The sequence below is a fragment of the Pleurodeles waltl genome, chromosome 8 (genome assembly GCF_031143425.1).
Source record: "Pleurodeles waltl isolate 20211129_DDA chromosome 8, aPleWal1.hap1.20221129, whole genome shotgun sequence".
Classification (NCBI taxonomy): domain Eukaryota; kingdom Metazoa; phylum Chordata; class Amphibia; order Caudata; family Salamandridae; genus Pleurodeles; species Pleurodeles waltl.
Genome location: NC_090447.1, coordinates 1,177,767,155 through 1,177,776,583, shown reverse-complemented (window position 1 = coordinate 1,177,776,583; position 9,429 = coordinate 1,177,767,155). Strand labels below are relative to the sequence as shown.

Sequence of the window (9,429 nt, the reverse complement as noted above, 5' to 3'; positions counted from 1 at the left end):
ACTGCCAGGGTGCTTTTTCTGGTCAAGGGGAGGCCTAGCCTGGAATTTCGGGCTGGACTGTTACAATGGGGAGCAGGCTCAAGATTGATTTGCATATGATAGCTTGACTGATGAAGGGTGATACCCCGGGACCGGTCCCAGGATGCTTGTTTCTGGTCCAGAGAGGACCTGGCCGGGCAGTTTGGGCTGGACTGTTTCCACGGGGAGCATGGTCAAGACTGATTTGCATTTGACTGGGTCCATAATGGAATGGCATGAAGTGCAAAAATGATGGAATTAACCCAGATCTGTGACGGGGGTGAATGTTTGACTTGTTCAGCATTCCGTCCATCATCTGTTCTTTTAGCATTTGTCACCCTAAGTCAGAAGGGTATGGCCAGATGTTGGTCCCAGACTCGCTATGCCACCAGATTCAAGCTAGCCTGGCTGATGAGGGGTGATACCCTGAAGCAGTCCCAGGGTGCTTGTTTCTGGTCCAGGGAGGACCTGGTCCGCTGTTCGGGCTGGTCTGTTCCCATGGGAAGCAAGGTCAAGACTGATTTGCATATGGCTGGGTCCAAAATGGAATGGCATGCATGCAAAGAAATGATGGATTTAACCCAGATCTGTGACTGAGGGTAAATATTGATTTGTTCAACATTCAGTCTGTCATCTGATCTTTTTACATCTAAATATAACTAAGGCCAAAAATCATGCTGAAATAAAGAAAAGCTAGAGATAGTAAGAAAATAAGAATTGCTGTGTAAGGTTTGAAAAGCATATATAAAAAGGCAGTCACAGTAAAAATGGACCTTGGAAAAGTCTGAAGGAAAAAAGAAAAGGCGGAGTTGTGAACCTCCTGTGAAAAAAGTAATAGTAGATGACTAAAATGACAAATATGCAAAGCTTACCTTAATCGGTTGGGTGCCTTGGATGAGGTGATCTCGTCCAAGGCACCGGTTGGGTGCCTTGGATGAGGTGATCTCGTCCAAGGCACCGGTTCCCGGGTGCCTTGGACGAGATCACCTCGTCCTGCACCCAGGACAAGGGGGGAGTGCTAGCGCTCCCTCCATGGCCCCCACACCCCCCAGTCGTGGATGGAAGGGGAATCCCTTCCCCTTCCACCCCGACCCCGCGGCAATCTGATGACGTCAGCGTGCTCACAGCATGTCGACGTCATCAAGTATTGCCGGGATGCGCTGGAAGCCATTTGCTTCCAGCGCGTCGAGGGAAGAGGACTTCCTAGAGGTGATTCCTTCCCTTTTTGGGGGCTTGAGGGGGAAACAGACACGGGGGAAAGGAAAGGGTTATTCCTTTCCCCCTGTGCCTGTTTTCAGTGGATTCCTGCTCCACGATCGTGGGCAGGGCCCGCGATCGTGGAGCAGGAATCCTCACTAGCCACCAGGGATTTGTTTATGTATTGGATTTTCGGAGCGACCCCTTGGGCAAGGGTCGCTCCCATGGGGGACTATTTTATTTTGTATTTTGCCCCTATGGGGGGCGAAAACCACTAGACACCAGGGATTTCATTTTACAAATGTATTTTGGGAACGACCCCTTGGGAAAGGGTCGCTCCCATGGGGAGCTATTTTTTTAATCCTATTTCGGCCCCCCCTGGGGGCTGATCGGCCGATTTTTCTGCCGATCTGCCCTCGGGGGGTGGGGGGCTGAAAACCACTAGACACCAGGGATTTCATTTTTCATATGTATTTTGGGAGCGACCCCTTGGGCAAGGGTCACTCCCATGGGGGGCTATTTTTTTTCTTCCTATTTCGGCCCCCCCTGAGGGAAGATCGCCCATGTTTTTGGACGATCTGGCCCCCGGGGAGGTCAAAACACACTAGGCACCAGGGATTGTGTGGTGTGTGTGTGTTTTGTGTGTTTGGGGGCACCCCTTGGGCAAGGGTCACCCCCCCAAAGTGGGGACATTTCATATTGGTTATCTCTGCCCCCCTTTGGGGCAGATGGGCCTATTTTTGTAGGCCCATCTGCCCCCAAGGAGGGCAGAAACCACCAATACGCCAGGGATTTTTTTTTGTTCCCCTGTTTTTGTTTTGTGCTGGAGGTGCCCCCTTTGGCAAGGGTCGCCCCCTAAAGGGGGCACAGAGCTGTTGGCCATTTCTGCCCCCCATGGGGGCAGATCAGCCAATTCTTTTTACACCCATCTGCCCCCAAGGGGGGCAGAATCCACTTAGGCACCAGGGATCGTGTGTGTGTGTGTTTTGTGTGTGTGTGTGGGGGGGGAGCGGCACCTTTGGCAAGGTTCGCCCCCAAAGGGGGCACATTAGTGATGGCCATTTCTGCCCACCTTGGAGGCAGATCAGCCTATTTTTGTTAGGCCCATCTGCCCCAAGGCACCAAGATGTCAGAGATTTTGTTTTTTGCTTCCCTTTGTTTTTTTGTGTTGGGGGCACCCCCATTCGCCCCCTTTGGCAAGGGCCGCCCCCCAAACAGAGTACAGAGCTGTTGGCCATTTCTGCCCCACTTGTGGGCAGATCAGCCTATTTTTTTTTAGGCCCATCTGCCTCCTAGTGGGGCAGAAGCCACTTAGGCACCAGGGACAATTTCTAAGTTCTTGGTGGCGGGGTGTTTGTCAACTGGCGAAGTATTTGTATTTGTGATTATAACAGTTTATTTCTTCTTTTTGTTCTAGTTCAAAGCTTTTGCTTCCTTTGCTGTGGATCCTTGCGGTTTTGGCAGTAGTTGTCCTGCGGTTTGCATAGTTGCATGTTTTAGGTAAGTGAAAGCAATTTACTCCAAAGGCGTATTGTTGACATGCATGAATGACATGTTTGTAGATGGTGTACTAAATGCAGTATTGTGTGTGAAATTGTCCTTAGACTTGAGCACAATGATATTTGTATTGTCATATGTCTAATTTGCTTTTTTCTTTTTTCTTTTTAGTGAGATATCATTGGTGATTGCTGTGTCTGTGCAGAGTAGTTGCTGGTGAGTAGCTTTTTCAGGCAAGTGAGTGGTATAGTTTTTTTAGTACATACCTCTTTGTGATAAAGCTACACTGTGTTTATTACTTATTTTAGTGCTAGGTGTTGTTGGCAATCCATTTGTTGTTAGTGAGGATCATGGCTAGCCGTAGAGAGACCGCTCAGCAGGGTTGTTGGCATGCTCTTTGAGTCATCTTCAGACCATGATTACGAGACTGACTCTGCATCTGAGGCAGAGGAGGAAGTAAGAGATTCTGGCAGTGAGTTTTCTGTCCAAGAGTATTCTTCTGATGAGGAAGCTACTCTCAGTGCAGATGAAGCGCCTGTTGTAGAGGAGGACATTGATGTGCCAAGAGTGCAGCAGCCTGGGGCTGAAGGGTTTCCCATTAGTAGACCTAACACCTGGATTGCCCCAAACATGGAGGTGCCACAGTTACCTGCATTTACTGGTCTCCCAGGGTGTAGAGTCAATACGGAAAACTTTTTGCCTGTCCTTTTCTTTCACTTGTTTATGGACGATGTATTTTTGGAAGAGATTGTGGAGCAGACTAATTTGTATGCAGAGCAATATTTGAGGGACAACGCTGCCAGACTTAGGCCTCAGTCTAGAGCTACTCAGTGGGTTCCCACATATCTGGAAGAGATGAAAAAGGTTGATCACAAAGCCGTCACTGGCTTCTTATTGGTCTACTAGTCCCTTGATGGCAACGGCTATATTTCCTGCAACTATGACACATAATTGCTATTTGCTTCTTCTTCGTATGCTGCATTTTGTAGACAATGCTTTAGACTTGCCACGAGATCACCCTGATTCTGACTGTCTTTTTAAGATTAGGCCTGTCCTTGATCATTTTGTAAAGAGATAAGTGTGGACGAGTCTATGGTCCTTTTCAAGGGGCGTTTAGTTTTTAAGCAGTACATTCCTAGTAATAGGGCACGGTATGGGATTAAATTGTATATGCAGTCAGAAAGCAGTACAGGGTATGTGTATAATTTTCGGGTCTACACTGGTAGGGATTCCAGTATTGACCCTCCTGGTTGTCCAGCCACTTTTGGAGTTAGCGAAACAATTGTGTGGGAACTTGGTAGACGACTGTTTAACAAAGGTCACCATTTGTACCTAGATAATTTACACTGGAGTGCAATTGTTCAAGGAGTTGTTTAGAGTGGACATTGTTGCTTGTGGCACAATCCGTTCTAACTGGAAAGGCTATCCAAGGGAGCATGTCTATAAAAAACTTGAGAGGGGACAGTGCAGTGCCTTGCGGAATAATGAGCTGCTAGATCTGAAATTTTCAGACAGGAGGGATGTGTACATGCTATCTACCATCCATGATGAGAGTACTTCCCCTGTGACTGTTTGGGGTCAGGTTGCGGAAGTGTGCAAACCTGGGTGCATTTTGGACTACAATAGGCACATGGGTGGTGTTGATAGAGTGATCAGAGGTTGGAACCTTACACTGCTCTTCGTAAGTCTTACTTGTGGTATAAAAAGTTGGCCCTACATTTATTTCATTTGGCAACTTTTAATGCTTTTATTGTGTTCAAGGATTGTTCACCTGAGACGAGGATGACATTTGTTAAATTTCAGGAGTCAGTGATAGAGAGCCTTATTGTGATGGAACGGGCAACAGTTCCTAGAGTAGAAGTGGTGGAGGAAGTGGCTAGATTGAAAGATCCCCACTTTCCAGAGCACATTCCTCCCACTCCCAAAATAGACTTGCCCACAAAGAAATGTAGAGTATGTGCCCGGAGAGCAATCCGGAGGAGAGATGTACTGCCCCGAATGCCCTTCAAAGCCTGGGCTGTGTGCGGCCGGCTGTTTTAGAAGTTACCACACTAGGAACATTTTTGGGGAAATACCGTGAGCGTAAACTGCCTGTTTTATATTTTCATATGTTCAGTTTCACGGTTGGCATTACTGTCATGTATCTAGTTAGAGCTTTTGTGTTTGTAGTTTTGTACTTCAATCAATCAATAATACACTTTATTCAGTGCAAAAAGACCATAAAAGACATCAAATAAATAAAACATACAAATTTCTCAATCATGAAAAATTTCTAAAAACGTTATTAATACATTTTCCATACACCATTAGCAGCATATATAAAATAGTTTTGTACTTATTTTATAAATAGTTAGTGGTTTCTTTGTTGTTTATAAACCAAAACAAAAGTGATGGTGGTGTGCGTGGGGTGGCGCTCGGCTGGCATAGTGCGTGGGGTGGCGCTTGGCTGGCGGTGTGCGTGGGGTGGCACTTGGCTGGTGGTGTGCGTGGGGTGGTGCTTGGCTGGCAGTGTGCTTGTTGTGGCGCTTGGCTGGCAGTGTGCGTGGGGTGGCACTTGGCTGGCGGTATGGGTGGTGTGGCGCTAGGCTGGCGGTGTGCTTGAGGTGGCGCTTGGCTGGCGGTGTGCGTGGTGTGGAGCTCGGCTGGCGGTATGGGTGTGGTGGTGCTTGGCTAGCGGTGCCCGCCAAACGCCAGTCCACACACTCATCAGCTGGTGTGATTGCTGTATCAGGCATGTGGGCGTATGAAAGTGATGGGCCCTTGACTGGCGCTGTCTGTCGATGCAAGTGTTGTAATGTGCTGGGCCCGTGGCTGGCGGCGTGAATGGTCTTGTGCATGTCATGTATGAAAGGTGTGTGAATGGACTGTAAAGCGGTTGGTGCCTTGCCGTGGCTTTACAGCTCACAAGCTGTGAGTCATTGGTTCAGTTTTTTGGCCTTTCAGTTATTACCAGTGCATTTCACTTTTGTGAAATCTCTTGTTAATAAAATTTGATCTACTGAACCATCACTCACCCTTGTGCCAAATACAACCAGTATGTGTGGTAAAAAGGACAAAACCTGCTCTGCTGTAATCAGGCGTCGCAACACACTTGTGACACGGTAGGTGTCTCAGGTGGGACCCCGATGATGAAGCATGCCACCAACTTGGTTGGTGGGTGAGGGGTCTTTTTCACATAACCTAAGTGCGTTTCTTTTCACAATTTTAGTGTTTGGCACATCACAGACATATGTGGACACATCAAAATGATATATTACAAAACTACCTGTGTTTGGGGGGGGCACCTATGTTTTTGGTCCTGGGTGCAGCCTTCATCTAGGGAAACCTGCCAAACCCAGACATTTTTTAAAACTAGACACCCCAAGGAGTCCAGGGAGGTGTGGCTTGCGTGGATCCCCCAACATTTTCTTACCTCTGCAAACCTCAAAATTTGCTTAAAAAAGCATATTTTCCTGACTTTCGTTTGTACGATCACCGCTCCAGCACAAAATTCCTACTCCCCAGCGTTCCCCTCAGTCTCCCAAGTAAAATGACACCTCACTTGTGGGGGTCCCCAAAGCAGAGTCAGCCTAAAGATGTATAAAAGAAGAATGTGTGCTTATCAACTCGCTGTGCTATCCCCATAATCTCTACAAGTTTGTGGCCTTTTTCTGTTTCAGGCACCTGGCCCACCCACAAGTGAGGTATAATTTTTATCAGGAGACTTGGGGGAACGCTGAGTGGAAGGAAATTTGTTGCTCCTCTCAGATTCCAGAACTTTCTGTCACCGAAATGTGAGGAAAACGTATTTTTTTAGCCAAATTTTGAGGTTTGCAAAGGATTCCGGATAACAGAACCTGGTCAGAGCCCCACAAGTCACCCCATCGTGGATTCCCCTAGGTCTTTAGTTTTAAAAAATGCACAGGTTTGGTAGGTTTCCCTAGGAGCCGGCTGAGCTAGAGGACAAAATCAACAGGTAGGCACTTTGCAAAAAACACCTCTGTTTTCTATCAAAAAATGGGATGTGTCCACGTTGTGTTTTGGGGCATTTCCTGTTGTGGGCGCTAGGCCTGCCCACACAAGTGAGGTTGTATTTTTATCGGGAGACTTGGGGGAATGCTGGGTGGAAGGAAATTTGTGGCTCCTCTCAGATTCCAGAACTTTCTGTCACCGAAATGTGAGGAAAACGTGTTTTTTTAGCCAAATTTTGAGGTTTGCAAAGGATTCTGGGTAACAGAACCTGGTCAGAGCCCCACAAGTCACCCCATCTGGATTCCCCTAGGTCTCTAGTTTTCAAAAATGCACAGGTTTGGAAGGTTTCCCTAGGAGCCGGCTGAGCTAGAGGCCAAAATCAACAGGTAGGCACTTTGCAAAAAACACCTCTGTTTTCTGTCAAAAAATGGGATGTGTCCACGTTGTGTTTTGGGGCATTTCCTGTTGCGGGCGCTAGGCCTACCCACACAAGTGAGGAATCATTTTTATTGGGAGACTTGGGGGAACGCAGGGTGGAAGGAAATTTGTGGCTCCTCTCAGATTCCAGAACGTTCTGTCACCGAAATGTGAGGAAAATGTGTTTTTTTAGCCAAATTTTGAGGTTTGCAAAGGATTCTGGGTAACAGAACCTGGTCAGAGCCCCACAAGTCACCCCATCTTGGATTACCCTAGGTCTCTAGTTTTCAAAAATGCACAGGTTTGGTAGGTTTCCCTAGGTGCCGGCTGAGCTAGAGGCCAAAATCTACAGGTAAGCACTTTGCAAAAAACACCTCTGTTTTCTGTCAAAAAATGGGATGTGTCCACGTTGTGTTTTGGGGGATTTCCTGTCCCGGGCACTAGGCCTACACACACAAATGAGGTATCATTTTTATCAGGAGACTTGGGGGAATGCTGGGTGGAAGGTAATTTGTGGCTCCTCTCAGATTCCAGAACTTTCTGTCACCGAAATGTGAGGAAAACGTGTTTTTTTAGCCAAATTTTGAGGTTTGCAAAGGATTCTGGGTAACAGAACCTGGTCAGAGCCCCACAAGTCACCCCATCTTGGATTCCCCAAGGTCTCTAGTTTTAAAAAAATGTACATGTTTGGTAGGTTTCCCTAGGAGCCGGCTGAGCTAGAGGCCAAAATCTACAGGCAGGCACTTTGCAAAAAACACCTCTGTTTTCTGTCAAAAAATGGGATGTGTCCACGTTGTGTTTTGGGGCATTTCCTGTTGCGGGCGCTAGGCCTACCCACACAAGCAAGGTATTATTTTTATCGGGAGACTTGGGGGAACGCTGGGTGGAAGGAAATTTGTGGCTCCTCTCAGATTCCAGAACTTTCTGTCACCGAAATGTGAGGAAAATGTGTTTTTTTAGCCTAATTTTGAGGTTTGCAAAGGATTCTGGGTAACAGAACCTGGCCAGAGCCCCACAAGTCACCCCATCTTGGATTCCCCTAGGTCTCTAGTTTTCAAAAATGCACAGATTTGGTAGGTTTCCCTAGGTGCCGGCGGAGCTACAGGCCAAAATCTACAGTTAGGCACTTTGCAAAAACACCTCTGTTTTCTGTCAAAAAATGGGATGTGTTCACGTTGTGTTTTGGGGCATTTCTTGTCGCGGACACTAGACCTACCCACAGAAGTGAGGTATCATTAATGGGATGTGTCCACGTTGTGTTTTGGGGCATTTCCTGTCGCGGGCGCTAGGCCTACCCACACAAGTGAGGTATCATTTTTATTGGGAGACTTGGGGGAACATAGAATAGCAAAACAAGTGTTATTGCCCCTTTTCTTTCTCTACGTTTTTTCCTTCCAAACATAAGAGAGTGTGTAAAAAAGACGTCTACTTGAGAAATGCCCTGTAATTCACATGCTAGTATGGGCACCCCGGAATTCAGAGCTGTGCAAATAACCACTGCTCCTCAACACCTTATCTTGTGCCCATTTTGGAAATACAGAGGTTTTCTTGATAGCTATTTTTCACTCTTTATATTTCAGCAAATGAATTGCTGTATACCTGGTAAAGAATGAAAACCCACTGCAGGGTGCAGCTCATTTATTGGCTCTGGGTACCTAGGGTTCTTGATGAACCTACAAGCCCTATATATACCCGCAACCAGAAGAGTCCAGCAAACAGTATATTGCTTTTAAAAATCTGACATTGCAGTAAAAAGTTACAGAGTAAAACGTAGAGAAAAATTGCTGTTTTTTTCACCTCAATTTCAATATTTTTTTTTCCAGTTGTTATTTTCTGTAGGAAACCCTTGTAGGATCTACACAAATTACCCCTTGCTGGATTCACAATTTTGTCTACTTTTCAGAAATGTTTAGGTTTCTGGGATCCAGCATTGGTTTCATGGCCATTTCTGTCACTGACTGGAAGGCGGCTGAAAGCACAAAAAAACGTAAAAATGGGGTATGTCCCAGTAAAATGCCAAAATTGTGTTGAAAAATTGGGTTTTCTGATTCAAGTCTGCCTGTTCATGAAAGCTGGGAAGCTGGTGATTTTAGCACTGCAAACCCTTTGTTGATGCAATTTTCAGGGAAAAAAACACAAGCCTTCTTCTGCAGCCCCTTTTTCCAATTTTATTGAAAAAAACTAAATTTTCACTGTATTTTGGCTAATTTCTTGGCCTCCTTCAAGGGAACCCACAAAGTCTGGGTACCTCTAGAATCTCTAGGATGTTGGAAAAAAGGACGCAAATTTAGCGTGGGTAGCTTATGTGGACAAAACGTTATGAGGGCCTAAGTGAAAACTATTCCAAAG

The 9,429-nt window shown here is 46.4% G+C and overlaps 1 pseudogene; it reads right to left on the bottom strand.

Annotated features, from left to right (window-relative positions):
- Nucleotides 1-1,907: 1,907 nt before the first annotated feature.
- Nucleotides 1,908-1,987, bottom strand: LOC138252479 (small nucleolar RNA SNORA17; annotated as a pseudogene).
- Nucleotides 1,988-9,429: the final 7,442 nt, after the last annotated feature.